The sequence below is a fragment of the Schistocerca serialis genome, chromosome 3 (assembly GCF_023864345.2).
Source record: "Schistocerca serialis cubense isolate TAMUIC-IGC-003099 chromosome 3, iqSchSeri2.2, whole genome shotgun sequence".
Lineage (NCBI taxonomy): Eukaryota > Metazoa > Arthropoda > Insecta > Orthoptera > Acrididae > Schistocerca > Schistocerca serialis.
Window position 1 is genome coordinate 627,187,229 of NC_064640.1, and position 15,699 is coordinate 627,202,927.

Below are 15,699 nucleotides of genomic sequence, written 5' to 3' on the forward strand. Positions count from 1 at the left end.
GAGTTTCGCACGCATTCCTCGTTCGTGCCAGAGAAGAGGAGAATTCTGCCCATAGTGACGGTGGAAATTTACTTTCGGCTAGGATGTACTGTTCCAACACAAAATCTGAAAAACGACGTGCATCTTGGTCGTCCAGTTGAATGTCCATAACATCGTTTACGAAACAGTCGTGTACATCACCAAGTGAGAGAAAAAGAAACCCAAGAGAGTCTGTAGGTAGTACGAAATATCATCCTGCCTAGTACAATTCTTCACATGACCAAAATATTGTATTTTGCGAAACCAAGTCTGGTCAAGATGGATCCTATATCCGTTCACATATGTATTTGGTCAAATAACGTGAACGGCAGAATGAATAGCCATATCAAAGCCAACATTAACAGCCCTCGGAGAAATATTTGCTGGCAAATGATTACTTAGATGTTAAAGGCCCGTTTTGTACGTATCAAGAGACTTGCTTGTCAGTTAAGTAAAAAATAACAGTACGCATGTACAATTCTTAAAACTGTGTATAAAATCTGTACAGCTTGTAAAAATATCTCCCATAAATAATGTATCAACAAGAAAATCAAAGGCCTTATAACGGTAGCATGGCGATGTAAGTGCTGTTCTGTCACCTTAAGACATAGATAACGATAGTATGTAGACGTAGTAAATGTTCAAGTCCTGTCTAAAGGCCGCTTACCACACTCATGGTTTCTACTCTTGCAATTACGTTTAGTACTTCAGATATTATTCCAGCTTCAGTAATTGAAGCAGTTGTACACAACTACCTCCTTAACAACCGCTAGTGACCTCAGATGCCACGTAATGGATAAAGCTCGGTCAAATCTGAAGTTATCATATAGTCTTGGTTGCAGCGTTTCTATTTCGACAAACTACTACCTCTTGCGACTGATAATAATACTGAAAAACACAGTCGCCATCCAATATGACGAAGCGATTGACGTTATTCAACAAATTCACCAAATTTGGTCTTTACTATATTTTGGTTCTTATTAAAATCTTTTCTCTTTTAATAATTTTTTCACTGAAGGAACAGGCTAATGCACGTAGATAGCTGAATAATGACTGCTTTCAGAATTGATCACACGCACACGCTTAGAAAGTTTTGATCGATGAGAAAAACGCTGGAACGACCATAATGCCTACTTACGTTTCTGAAGGTAAGATCAGCAACACTGCCTCTCAAAACATATATTATACCTAAGAAATATTTTGCGATACTTTTGTTAGTATCGAAATCATTGCAAAAGGTTTTATACTTGGTTTTTCTCAGTTTTATTGAAATAGTTACTTTGCGTAATTTCTTGGACAGAAGTTCCCAAAAACGAAGTTCACACACAAGGTAGAATTGATATTTACTATACTTACTTTCAAGGCAATCTACAATTCTCCACATTTACTTTAATTGTGGGACTTGAGTGATTATTTAAATTTACTTTGCAAGAAAACACTCAGTTACGCAATAATGTTTCTCACCAATGGGTTCTCGGTTTCATTCTCCTTAGTTTAGGAGAGGAACCCTACTTGGAACACTTCAGGTTAAATGAGTAGTTTAGCCTAAAAAACAATTAAACAATTATTGAACAAAACACGCAAAAACTTGTCAACATAGCTCGTATACAGAACTATGGACGGTTAATTTCAGTTGTGTCGTGGTGAGCACAGTTGCTGGAGATTTAGGTGCTTTGGAGGCACGTACCGTTTTGCAGCGACGGAGATTATTACTTGGCTTCGTGGCGTCCAATTATGCGACTTATACCATCGTAAATATGAGTTTGGACTTCCTGGGCATCTGCGTCAGTCTAAGAAGTGAATGCCTTAGACCATTTCACATCCAGGAACCAACACTCGTTGCAGACATAATTTTATATTTCCTCTAAAGCATTGCAAACTTGTACCTTAGCAAAAATGGCTCTGAGCACTATGGGACTCATCTTCTGAGGCCATTAGTCCCCTAGAACTTAGAACTACTTAAACCTAACTAACCTAAGGACATCACACACATCCATGCCCGAGGCAGGATTCGAACCTGCGACCGTAGCGGTCTCGCGGTTCCAGACTGCAGCGCCTACAACCGCACGGCCACTTCGGTCGGCTGTACCTTAGTACTTCCCCTTCACTCACATCTATTAAACATTTAAGCTTTAGCTTTGTTCAAACAATACTGTGGAGTACAGTGAGCATCATCTTTCAACTGCCTCAACAGTGTCTTGCGCCTGTCTTACTCGCTCCACTCCTCCCTCTGCTTCCTGCTTCCGTTAGCAGCAAAAAATCTCCACGTTTTTCCGACCTTCCAGAACGTCGGTAAATCCCTACTGGTTTTCACCTATATTTAACTGTAGCCCTGAGCTGGTGTTGACTTCACAAACAATTATACATAGTTAAATAAAAGATACTTATTGTTACTTACATAACTTTATAAACATTTGTTAATTACATATAAACATTAAACATCACACAGTCAAAGAATATTGTCTTCTGCAGACCCTCTTACACACTGGATACTATACATATCTCAGTCTTTGCTTCATTACTGCGAAGTCTCTCGACTCTGAAAAGCTCGATAGTGTACAGCCTGTAACTAAACCGTCGAGCGGGTAGAATGATGACTGCAGATGAACTCATCTTGATGTTCATTTTCTCTCCAAGTAGCTTTGTGTCGGTAACCACCATGCAGAGGAGAATGAGGCCATATGAGCATAAATCCTAAGATTGGAGGGACTTTGAAGAGCAAGTGGGTTAAAGTACATACCACCTATAGGGAGAGATGCTATAATTAAATGAAATTAAATCAAATTAAAGGCAGTAATAGACGAATTAAGGTAATGACGCATGAGTATTTAAAAGTATGAGCTAATGGGGATATCGTCAGGTATTGACTTTGGTCCACTATGTGATCGCCGAGGTTAATACAGAGTCGTGCTTGGTTTGCCTCATTTCGCAGTTTATAGCTGCATGTTCAGTAATTTCCAAGGTTTCTACTATGCGAATTGGCTTGATATCACCATCTGATGCCACGAATGAAGTTCAGATGAGTGATGGAAAATGGAAGGAAGGAGAAAGGGGAACAGGAACAAGGAATTCGATAAAAAAAAGTGCACGCCTTATCGATAAATTTTAGTAGACGTATCGGTAGTGATCTTTTTCTTTTGGTTTTTCTCAGTAGTTTGGGCATTGTATTGCTTAGGATAAAGCATAAAAGTAATTACTAGAAAGTATGAATAAATGGGACATTTGTTTGTTTATATCGTAAATACCCATTACTGAATCTCTTACTAACAGACAGGCCGTTTCTTGAAGCCCTGACACACGTCTTGTCATGACCACTCAAATTATGACTCAGAGGCCCACACTGCGGTGCACATATGTACCATGTTCACGTCATTGTGTGAAAACCGTAGATGTCCGTAAATAGAATGAAATTATAGACAAGCAAGTCGCCTAATTTTTTCTATTATTTTATTTTCAAATAATAAAAATGTAAATCGAATGAAAATAGACAAATCCTATCAGTTATAATGTGCTGATCGCGAATATCACAAAGACAATTCAAAATTAGCTCTAGTTTTCATTTTACACTGTTTTATTACGGTGAGAAATTTATAATACGGATTTTTATCTTAAGTTTAAATTCAAATATTATAGTGGTTTGTCATAGTCATAATAACTAGTAACAATCGATTATATGATTGTCCGTGGTCTTACTTGTGTTCAATATTGTGGATATAAACGATTTGATACCAATTTTAGTGATGTTTTCGTCTCCCTCCTCTTCAACTTCAGTGACTTTATTAATGCATGTAATAGTTTTTGCACATTTGTTTCCAGATCAACTACCTGTTGTTCTAGTTGACTGCTGTTGAAGTGAACAGAAATGCCACGAGTTTGTGTTAACAGTGCTGACACATTTTGCTATGTATGTGGGGAAGTGAAATTTGCTTCACAAAAACAGTAAATAACTCAGTTTATTGAAATAGCTTACAGTTGTTATTTTGGGAGAAAATAAGAGATCATGATAAACCCTGGGCTCCACATGTGATCTGCAACACTTCTGCCAGCAGCCTCAGGAATTGGATGCATGGAAAAGGACGTTCGATGCCCTTTGCAGTGCTCATGATATGGCCGGAGCCAACTAACCATGTAAGTGACTGCCACTTCTGTATGGTTTCTCCTATCAAGAAGGGAATATCTAAGAAGAAGAAGTGGACAGTGATCCATCCTAACATTCCATTTGCCATACGACCAGTTCTATATGGTGAAGGATTGGCAATACCTGAATCACCGACAGAGTACGAGACTACTTGTGATGGGTATTCTGAATGTCCTGATCTATGTACATCACATGATCCAGAGTTTCTTCCAAATATATCATCTACTGATGACCACAAAAATTGTCTCAAAATGACTCAAGTGATTTCATTAGAGATTTGGAACTCTCTAAACCTAAGGTTTAGCATCAAGACTGCAGCAACGCAATTTTCTGGAAAGCAATTTAAATGTTTCATTCTACCGCAGAATGGAGCTACATTTTATTCCTTTTTTTAACATGCAGGATTGTCTTGTGACATGTGTAGTCGTTAATGGTCTAATGACGGCTTTCAGAATCAATTACAGCCCTGATGAGTGGAGACTCTTTATTGATTCGACAAAGTTGAACTTAAAAGCCGTGCTTTTACATATTGGCAATGATCTTCCTTTTACTCCAGTTGGGCAAGGTGTGCAAATGAAACAGTCATACCAAAACATGAAAATCATGTATAATGACTCTCAATGGCGGATTTGTGGTGACTTGAAAGTGCATGCACTGCTATTAGGTATGCAGTTAGGGTATACCAAATGTTGCTGCTTTCTCTGTGAATGGGATAGCCGAGCTCGTTCATCTCGTTACAGTAAACATGAATGGTCCACCAGAAAATCTCGTCAACTAGGTATAAGGAACATTAAGAGTGAACCTCTAGTAGACCCTAAAAAGATTGTGCTCCCGCCCTTGCACATCAAGTTGGATCTCATGAAAAACTTTGTTAACTGAATGAACAAAGATGGTGACGCGTTTAAGCACTTAAGGTGAAAATTCCTTTACTTAAGTGATGCCAAAGTAAAGGAGGGCATCCTTTCACGCCCATAGGTTCGAGAGCTTCTTTGAGACGATACTTTCGATGGAATCATACAAGATGATGAGAAGTATGCATGGGAATGTCTTAAGACAGTCTGTTTACAGTACTTAGGGAACAAACGAGCAATAAATTACAAGGAGATTGTATATAACATGTCGTCTTATAAAAAACTAGGTTGCAACATGTCATTGGAAATGCATTTCTTAAGCGGTAATCTTGGCTTCTTCCCCAAAGATTGTGGTGCAGTAAGTGATGAACATGGGGTGCGATTTCTTCAAGATATTGCCACATTTGAGAAGAGGTATGCCGGAAAGTGGAGCCTATTATTTTACCAGATTACTGCTAGACTTGCATAAGGGATGTTCCCGAATATGTGTATAAACGTCAAGCTAAGCGAAAACGATCATCTTCTGAATTCATCTCTGAAAAAAATGTAAGTGTAATTACTGTACATATGGACATCCTTTATATACATTAGCGAACAGTTGCTTTACATAGTTCTGGTACAAAGTAGACTTCTTTCATTCATGTAATATTATCTTGTAATTCTTCAGGCTTTCCCGGCGAGATCTTGACATGTGGAATAATCAGGTCTACTGCCGGATGACTGTGTCGCTCTGGCACAATATTTCGGCCACGTAACTCGTTGCCTTCTTCAGGTGCGACCTGAGACTGTCGCACCTGACGAAGGCAACGAGGTAGGTGGCAGAAATATTGCGCCAGAGTGACACAAACATCCGGCATTAGACTCGGTTATTCCACATGTTAATATTATCTTCATTATTTCTTAATATTTTACTTTTGTACTTCCAGTACGGCACTGAAGTTTATCAATGCATAACACATAACATAATTCAAGTGATTATTCGATTAAAATTTGTTATACTGAACCTCGTAACACGATGCATATTTAGTTAGGGAGTTATTTATTGATTGTAGATTACTTTTTTAAAAAACTGGGGCTAAATATTTATGAAGATGATGATTTGGTATCGTTTTATACTGAAATAAACATAACTAACTGAAGATCATGCAGTTTACACACTTTCACTTTAAATTTATTGTTCAGTGTCATTATTCCCTGTGTGCACAGATTTGGTGAATGTCAGTACCATTGCACAGGGTAGGCTAAGCATTATTTGACTACGATTTATCTCTGTAAGTCAGAAATTTTTATAGTTAATACTTATGTTTGCATTGTAATGAGGATTGTTACTTTTATATTGCAATTAAGTACAATGTTACTAGATATGGAGTTCCTTTTTTCTCCTTTTGTTAGTAAAGCATTTTGAAAATATATTTTTGTGATTATAATGATAATTTCTGTGCAGATACTGGAACACGGAGTGCCATGCACGCTGGCGATCATGGGAGGCAATACTTGAGTGCAGACATGTCGTGGGCAGCACTGGGTGCCACTCCATAATGGAGGCCAGATCTTCTGGTGACTGTGCACGCAGAAGGAGAGAATACAGCCGTATGGGGGGTTTGGGAGCTCCAACTACAACTTTCGCAAGGGGATTATCCACAAAGCTACCATACAGTCTGAACTGTGGGTCTCAAAGAGGAGGGACTGGTGATTCTCCACCACTATGTCCTCATTGTCATCAACATTTGACGGTTCGCCATTTCCTAACCGAATGCCCTTTTTTTAACCTCTTACGTTCCAGTGTCTCTTTGCCGCCGTTTTAGCGAACGACCGGAGGGCTGTTGACCGTGTTTAACTTTTTATCCGTCGTAGCATTATGGTGAAGGACATTTAATCTCTAGATCGGAACCTCCGTTGTGTCGACAGCATATTCTGCGGACTTTTCTCCAGAGGAAGTCCTTGTTCTTAGCTCTCTTTCCTTCCATCGATTGGGCTTAACGTGTAGTCGCTTTTAACTTCTTTTTCGTGTTAGTGTTATCAGCTTATGACATGGGTGCGTATGACCTCGGTTGTTTTGACCTCGGTTGTTTTTGTATCCTAAAACAAAACAAAACAAAACTCATCCAGCAACATACTCCTTGAAATCCACGAACGTGACGGCCGGCGAGCATTCTGCTTGAGTGGATCGTCATGCAGTTTCCGGAGAGCCATGCCCATTATGCCATGGCGTCGCGATGTGGTGTGTGTCGCAGCAGATCATTGTCACTGGTCCTGGCCTCCCTTGACCACAGAGAACCGACGAGCTAGCCTATCACTGATAGGGTATGTAAGATGTACAAATGCCATCTCAATAGTCAATATAGCGCATGACTGGGTGCGTGAGCTGAACACGAGGCTGCCCGCAGGTGGGCATTTGTGTCTTTCTGTGGCCAAGATGCGGGCGCCGCTCGCATTCTCTTATTCGCGAACGGGACTGTAGAATGCCAATAATGTACAATCGACAGCTGACGCTCGAGTTTGTAGCCTATTAGTTTAGTCCCTTCAAACACATGATCATCATCATCGAGTTTGTAGTCGTGTTCGTATTCTTTGCATTGTTTTACAGTACAACAATTCAATGAATACTTACCAAACAATACAACATGTGCATAGACTTTGACCGCTCATTGCAGGAACTCTGTCTCTTGCAGTCAACGAAAGTATCCTAAAAGATCAATCTTACGTTACACAGGACGATATCGAATGAAAAAGTAATAATAGTTAGCTTATAACAATTCTTTTGCTAAGAAAAGCAAATGAATTTACGCCTGTGTGCATGCTTTTATGCTTTGCATGTCAGTTATTAGGATGCAAAAGCGACGAGTTGTTTCCACATGCCTGTGACTGGAACTTAGTTCTTTTTTTTCCTGTGCGAGCAGCTTGTACTTCATGTCCCACATTCTTCTGAGAATGAGTGTATCTTTCGAGCTCCTTCCGAAAAACGAAAGGCAGGCATACACGTTCAGATGATAACAGCCTACGGAAAGCGGTTGACCGTCTGCATTTCGACAGAGGCACAACACAGCGACAAAGAAGGAGATAAAGAAGAATCTTTTCACAGCGTAATGCTGGAATGAGTAATGCGGCGCCGCGAAGCAATTCATTTCATAGTTTGATAGCAATTACAAGTAGTACTGAATATTCCGAATTCTGTCGTTCAGTTGAACGAAGAACGGGGCAGGGAGTGGGGGAGAGGGAGAGGACGGTTCAGCGATCAAGAAAAAGATATACAGTACCAAATTGTTTGGTCACAAATACAACACAGATGAAATCTTATTACCATTGACCATATGTTTTTTGTTAAACGTCTACTAACTTAATGCATATAATCTGACTGAGAAGTCTTAAGCTCTGTTTTCATCTTGTTCCTCATCAAAGCAATAACACCATACTTGTGAACAATCCTTCCAGTAACTTTATCTGTTGCAATCAACGAAAGTTTTGCCAACAAAGATCATTTAGTAAATAATGTTTCCTAAGCAAGCAAATACGTCGCCAGCAGTAGTTATAGCATGCATTGGCATTCAATCAGAGTTCCTTCATGAAGATGAACTCAGCGTCAACATCTCTTACAAAAACAGCAAGGTTGTAGCGGCAGCATAAAAAAACTCTTCCACAGATTCTCTATCGATGAAGGAACGCACTGTTTTGGCTACTTTAAGAGTTTTGTGATAGCTCAATCTCATTGCACCATAAATGTGGATGACATGGTTCTCTTCGTGTAAATAGGTTACAAGTAAGAGGTAAAATCGACAGAAAAACCATGTAATGCTTTATAAATAGTAACAGTAACAATTTCAAGAAATGACGTGTATGTGTATGACATTTCCTCTTTCTCTCTTTCATGTTCTAGCTCGAGAAGGTTGGCCTTCCTTTCTCCAGTACGCAAAGTAACCACGAATTTCTCACGAAGAGCCTACGGAATATCAGACCAGCTGTGTGGCTGGATTGAAGAGTTTTTAGCAAACAGAACACAGCATGTTGTTCTCAATGGAGAGACGTCTACAGGCGTTAAAGTAGCCTCTGGCATGCCACAGGGGAGTATTATGGTACCATTGCTTTTCAAAATATATCTAAATGACCTAGTAGTGTCGGAAGTTCCATGCGACTTTTCGTGGATGATGCTGTAGTATACAGAGAAGTTGCAGTATTTGAAAATTGCAGAGAAATGCAGGAAGATCTGCAGCGGACAGGCACTTGGTGCAGGGAGTGACAACTGACCCTTAACATAGACAAATCTAATGTATTGCGAATACATAGAAAGAAGAATCCTTTATTGTATGATTATATGACAGCGGAACAAACACTGGTCGCAGTTACTTCTATAAAATATCTGAGAGAATGCGTACGGAACGATTTGAAGTGGAATGATCATATAGAATTAATTGTTGGTAAGACGGGTGCGAGGTTGACATTCATTGGGAGAGTCCATAGAAAATGTAGTCCATCAACAAAGGCGGGGACTCACAAAACACTCGTTCGATCTATACTTGAGTGTTGCTCATCAGTGTGGGATCCGTACCAGGTCGGGTTAACAGAGGAGATAGAGAAGATTCAAAGAAGAGCGGCGCGTTTCGTCACAGGGTTATTTGGTAAGCGTGATAGCGTTACGGAGATTTTTGGCAAACTCAAGTGGCAGACTGTGCAAGAGAGGCGCTCTGCATCGCTGTGTAGCTTTCTGTCCAGGTTTCGAGAGGGTGAGTTTCTGGATGAGGTATCGAATATATTGCTTCCCCCTACATATAGCTCCCGAGGTGATCACGAATGTAAAATTAGAGAGATTCGAGTGCGCACGGAGGCTTTCCGGCAGTCTTTCTTCCTACGAACCATACGTGACTGGAACAGGAAAGGGAGTTAATGACAGTGGCACGTACAGTGTCCTCCGCCACACATCGTTGGATGGCTTCCGGAGTATAAAAGTAGATGTAGATGTAGACGTAAAATGCCGCTTCACTTTGTACTTCCTCCACGCTGGTATAATAGCATTATGAAACAGCCACTGAGGGCTGATTAAATAGCAAAGTAATCTTCTTCCCAAAGCGGACTTAGTCGTAGAGATTAGCCAGATTTTACTTTTGAAGACCTTAACTCCTCAGCCATTTTCCTCTCATTAATTTTGTTCTACCGTGAACGTCAGAGAGATAAAGACTGCGACAATACTAACGGCAAGAAGTAAAAAGGCCCGTCGTGTTGCCCACGCATCGGTAACATACAGGTAGTATTAGCAGACAGGTGTAGGGGAAACTCCTGACTGACAGCGTCGAGTAGCAAGCAGTGTGCACTCTGACGCGCGCCCTCAACCCGCCATGAAGCATTTGCCCAACCCTGCTCTAGCGCCTTTCTTTCCCGAACTAAATACATTGGAAAGCCTACTGTTATTACTGAACTGACGCTGTGCCACAAGTGATATTCCTTTTTTCTTTCTGAGAACCATGTACCTCTAAGCAATGATTAAACGATTTCGGAAGCATATACTTACCTACCAAAACGTTTGGGCAGCCTACTGTACATAGTAATGCTCTCTCTTGAGAACCATGTAACCGAATACGTCGATTCCACATGTGAAGGACTAGTATAAATTTTGTAGCACACGAACCGCGCATGTCGAACTTTTTAATGTCTTCGGAATAAAGAAAGAATTTGTTTTTAAGTACGAAAATAGTAGTTATTAGCTAATATATTAACTGTTTTTGCTTTCAAAGGATTAAATTTGGTATACAATACAATTTTTAGAACTGTAAAGCCAGTGTTTCGACGGCTAGGTGCTACCAGGTACGTAAAAGATAGCCGCTGAATCATTCCATTTCACAGCAGAACGGCATGCTGCCTGACCTGATTAACACGAGCCTTTTGCTGCTCAGCTGAGCGTTGGCATTTATCCTGCAATTTAAGACTGTTTCTGTCCTTCTGACTCTGTATTAACTTGTTGACCATGTGTAACCTAACGGAATATATTTTAATTTTTAAGCAGTTAATGTTACCACGAAACTCTTTCCGAAGTGCGTTCAGGTTGACGGGGCTAGATTTGCAACAATTTCGGCACACGACAAAGGATATTTCACTCAGTGACCTCTTCACTGCCTACCTAGCAGTTTCAATTTCAAAACAGCAGATAATGTACTGTAGAGTGGTATAATCTTACAGTACAACAGTCCCTCTACGAGAATTTTCTGTCGCCAGTTCTGAAAGAAATCAAGATGCCTGCAAGGTGTGAGGTTGTTGCGGAGCTCAGTGGCTACTGTCTTTAAAATTTGTACTTATAAGTTAATGAAAATTAAATAAATGTCTAAATAGTGATGGTAATCTCTGGACCAACGTCAGTAATCAAATTGTCAATGCGACCAGTAAACTTAAGAAAAATACGAATGGATTTAAAGCTATTTTTCTCAGCAAAATTAACATAGTGGAGATTAAGTCAATCTTCATTAGCGGTGTATTTGAAAATCAATGATATTTCATCATTTACCTTTACACAAAACTATAAAATAAACATTGAGAAGGAAATAGAATAACAATTATGATCTTTGAAGAATTAATTGAAGAAGGAATTTTAAATAACCTAATCTGTTCTGTAATGGCGTATGAAGAATGTACTGTAATATTCAGACCAGTTCTAGCCACTTAAAATTAAAGTTCTTGCCGTGTTTGTAGCAGCTGTAGTGGTTCTGTAGTTGAAGTTTGTAGCATGGTAATTGGCTAGGATCTTCACGTTTCTGTTTATATGGAATTAATTTAGTACGACTACGTAGTTGGTGGGAGCCGTTTTTCTCGTTGTAGCGTAGGGTCAAAATTCCATCATAGATTGTTTGCTTTTCAAAACCAACAGTCTCCGCAAACAATTTTGCAACAAGAATGCCGATACCACTCTAAATTTCGCTCGAATCTATGCAATTTTAGTAGGATTCTCAGCTCTATTTTTTATTTAATAAACACAATACACACACACACACACATACACACACACACACACACACACACACACACACACACACACACACGTATATATATATATATATATATATATATATATATATATATGTATATATATATTGGGGATGTGGGTGGGTGTATATGACTAAGGCGAGACGGCCAATAATGTCTGCAGCACAGAGGTTCACCGGGCTCGAACTCTTACGGGAGTCCGGGAGATGCCGCTAGTAATAAGAATAATAGGCAAGGGGTACTACATTAGTAGACTTCATGTAAGTTGATATGTGGATCTAACAGGAGACTTGCTAGGTAGTCCGTGCAACTTGCAATGATCACTGTGTCCGCCTGGTTTAGTGGTGGTGTTACGACCCCTGCCCGCTTTGACCCCACCCTTCCCTTTGGGCACCAGGAAGCTAAGATTCGTTAAAAAAAATTGAAGAAAAACGTGGTCAGAGCAAATGCCTAGTAAGCAGGAGACGCCGGTCTGAATCTCGGTCTGTCACAAATTTTAAACTTTCCCCGTTGATTTAAATGAATGTCCGTTCGCAGCCAATGTCTTTATAGCCTTTGCTTCATACTAACAAAACAAACCAAAAAACATCAACTAACGTTAAGAGTTTTTAAGACTGTATTTTTCTTGTTCACTAACAAACAAAAACATTACAGAAACAATAGTATCTTCAGATTTGCTTCATTTTAACTGTCGTCTGTGAATTTAACAGTGAGCTAACCAAAGTTTGCCGCTTACGTCAGAGGCAGAATGGTTGGTAGCGCTGCCACTGTGAGGTTAATAGAAATGTGAGCGAGAATATTTTACTGTTTGTCTTCCAATGCTAACAACTCAGCTGCGTGCAGAACAAGCATCATTCCCCTGCTAAGGTATAAATGTCAAACGGAAGTAACGTGGATTCATGAACGCGCATTATAGACAGGGTCACCTTCAAATTTATTACACGCTTTTAGCAAGTAACATGAAATCAAATTACTGTTGTTGTAACAACATGACATTCAAAATGTTTAGTAAACATTTGTGGTCCTGTCGCATATTGCAAATACTGTGATTAACTAATATAACATACTGAATTATTTCGGTTACCAGATAATACTAAGATCAATAGCGGAAAGTGTGTTAAAGTGGCTATGACGGGAAAAGTATTCATTGCATATTTTTTGTCATGAACACCGCTACTGCCTGCCGAGAAGTGGTCAGACTAGTTCTAACATACATCGCCATAGTTGTCAGTGAGACGACAGAGGAATCTCATTCTGCAATTTTTTAGTAAACACGGTTTTTTGGTTTTGAGTCGTTTGAAGCAAGATAATTCGTTTATATTACTCTTCTTGTTTCACTTGGATGGGGAGTAATGATTACCTACAACATCTATGTTTTAACAACGTCTTTTGCCTTACAAATGTGATTCTTTGTTATTTATTTCAGTTTTATAGTTTTTTCTGTGGCTCATTACTGCCGAAATGACGTGCGGCCGGGAAAAGTGGCCATACTACTTGACGGGAAAAGAGCGTTAGTTATTTGCAATAAAAACACATGTAATATAAAAGATTCAACTGACTTCAAAATCCTTTAAGTTACAAAGCTAACATCCGTCACTATATCCGTTTGTGACAATTTTGAATTAGTGAAGATATATGATTCTAAACCGTCTCTGTTCTATTATATATGGCCTAACACAAAAGCCCCATTGAATACGATCTGTTGCTGCTCGTGGTATTCTTTCAGATAGTAGGCTATGAAGATGCCTAGAAGATGTGCTCGGGAATCAGAAACATGGGCTCCTGTGTCACTGGCCACAGTATCCACTTATGGTTAGTTACGGAAAACTGGTTCCTTTTTAAGTTGTATGAAAACTAAGTAATTCTAATTTAACGTTTTCTTTTCTACTTAACGATATTTATTGTGATACGTTATAATATGTAGATTCAAAATTTGTAAGCGGTATGCTTCCATCAGTAACCATGGTATGGAGAAAGCTGCGTTTCTCTTTGAATGACCAATTAACCCTCTCTCCCTCCATTCCCCGCCTATATACGGTCCGGGTTGTCGCCCTACAATGTCAATATTGGCTCTTAAGCAAAAAAGTTTTTCGACCACTGACCTAGTATCGGTGGCTTAAGCGAATGTTTTCTCACTCACTTTCCGCGTTTGAGTGATTTCACTTAATGTGAGACAAACAATGAGACAAACGACCTAGACACGACTCTGACGATTACGCCAACGATGTGAATGCGAGACCCACGAAAAGGCCAGGCAGCAGCGCGTGCATCACGATGTTAGGCCAGAGCCCGCTCGCTCTCTCAGCTCAGCAGGCAAAACGCGTTTCTAAAACTATTATCTCGCAACTGGGTGTTTACGCACTAACAATAATTATATCTCCTTCTGAACTGTGAAATAATAAAGCATTACTGATTACCAGTACAACGAAAAATACAAAACTTTGCCGTACACTGTAAACTATTTTGTATGCTCGACGAAAATGGTGTAACGGCTTGGTTATAGCATTTATTCCCACCAGCTTAATTGCCCTCATTTGATACGAGATGTGATGCGTTACGCTAGCGATAATCATTTATGCGTGATTTTAATTTTATTGCATCCCAGTAAAGCCGTAACAAATCATTGGTAGCCCTATGAACTTTCGAACGTTGTAATAATACTAATAAAACGTTAACAGGTGAAGAAACTCAATTTGTCTGCTGAGCGAGAGAGCGAGCGAGCTCAGACCTACCCTCGTGACGTATGCGCCGCTGCCAGCCTTTCTGGTGGCCCCCGTGTGAATTTTCCATCTAACCCCCCGTCGGGGGGGGGGGGGGGGGGGCGACGTCCTTTGTCACTCACTAGGTGCGTGGCGCCGCCGTCGGCAGCTTCCGGCAGCCAGGAAAGCAGCCGGCGCGGGGAGGTTGCCCGACTGTCAAAGCTGTACGGAGAGCCGCGGCCCGTTTTAGGAGCCTACCTCTTCATGCCGGCTGCCCTCCTGGCGACAACTGGAAGTTGGCCTGGAGCGCCCGGACCGTACGCTGAGTCTCAGAGGCCGGCCGGACGGTGGGTGGTAGTAGACCGTGAAACAGCTTTAATGAATCACACGTAACACCTTTTCATTAAACCAGAAGGCAAACATTCGCTAAGACTTAGTATTCCCTCCGTCACCTGCTCCTATGAGAACCTTATACACATCTTCGTAACCCCAATGAATACGTCAGAACACCGTAATTCACAGCAATATATTAATATTTTAAATGATGAAAAGAAGACTTAATGTCTTCAGTATAGAATCAAATGTTTTTTTTCTTTTTTTTTTTAATATTGGCACAACCTCCTTAACTGTCTTCGTGTACTCCCGTGGTCCTCCGCTGTATGTTTTAGGGCAGAGGCTTTAGTTTCATTCAGAAGAATGAATGGAAGGCTCAGTCAACTAAAAAGTGGTGACTTGAAACAGCAAATGAATACATGATTCAATCGACAGGAAGACTACATACTGGTTTCATTTGAAAAGAAAGAATGATTAGTAACTCAGTAAATATTAAAATTTATCGACTGTTTTCATTCTGTTGCCCCTCACGTTGGATTCACCCGAAACAAATGAATAATAACACAGCCGTTGCATAAAACTAGGATCGACTGAATCGATTGTTTTCTTCTGGTTGCTCCCATAGTCTGCTTTAATCAACATTTGCGTACATACCCCGTAAATCACCATAAGGTGCGGGGCGGAGGGTGACCCTGTG